This window comes from Mirounga leonina, unplaced genomic scaffold, assembly GCF_011800145.1.
Source record: "Mirounga leonina isolate KUSES-001 unplaced genomic scaffold, KU_Mleo_1.0 Mir_205, whole genome shotgun sequence".
NCBI classification, from domain to species: Eukaryota; Metazoa; Chordata; class Mammalia; order Carnivora; family Phocidae; genus Mirounga; species Mirounga leonina.
Window position 1 is genome coordinate 3045399 of NW_023270515.1, and position 1093 is coordinate 3046491.

A 1093-nucleotide genomic window follows, 5' to 3' on the forward strand; every position below is an offset into this window, starting at 1 on the left:
TTGGGGACCCTGTGACCTCAGGGTCTTTGGACCTCGGGGCCCTGTGAGTTCTGCCTGGGAGATGGTCGAGGTCACGGCCTGTGAGCTCGGCCTGGCTAGGGGCTTGCCCTAGAGAAACCACTTGGTCCTCACAGGGCAGAAGGGGGCAGGGTCACCTCGGGGACGGGGGTGTCCCAGAGCAGGTGTTAAAGGAACACCGAGGTGTTTCCAAAGTCGTGGTGGCCTGCCTCTGCGAAATGAAACCCGAGCCTGGAAGTCCCTCACGGTCACCGAGCCAAAGGTCGAAGGACAACGCACCACAAGCGGCCAGTGGGGCTTTGAGCTACCGCAACCCCATAACTTCGTTGTTGCTTCTGCGGTTTGTAAGTCTTGCCCCCGGCCTCTGTCGGGGAGCGCTCCGAACACCTCTGCTTGGTACAGCCCCATCAGATTGATTTTCAATCAAATAAGTCAGCTCCTAAACATGTTAATAGGTCTCCGTGTATCTTTTCAGGCAGGAGGTGAGAGCCCTGCCTGTCTGCAGGTGCGGGCACTGCCCTGACCCCTGGAAGGGGCGCGGGCGGGGCAGGGACCTGGAAGGGACGGCGGGGGGGGGGGGTTCGGTCACTCAATATGCAAATGAGGAAAGAAAGGCCCACAGTGACAAGGCTCCAGGGTCCCCCGGGGAGCCGTGCTAGGCTCCACCCTGGTGCATTATGGGCACGGTGCTGGCTGACCCCACATGGCCTTGGGGATGGTGCTCCTATTAGCCCACTTTACAGATGAGGAAAGTGAGGACCGTTGCCAAGTGCCTGAGGCCGCGGAGGCAGAGCTGGGCTGGAGCCTGGGTGGAGGCGGATCCCAAGGCAGGCGGTGTGGCTCTACCTGAGCCTGGATGGGCCAGAATCCACCCCCTCCCTGCCACAAGCCCAGGGACGGGCCAGGACTGCGACTCACCAGCTCCTGACGCCAGCTCAGCCCCCTCCCGGGCTCGGAGCCGCTCCCCAGGCTGGTCAGGCCAGCCTGCCCTCCGGGTGCAGGAGGGCAAAGGCTCGAGGAACAGGCCCCAGGTGCTTGAGAAGGAGCTGTGTCACGAGAGCAGCCCCAGGCCGGC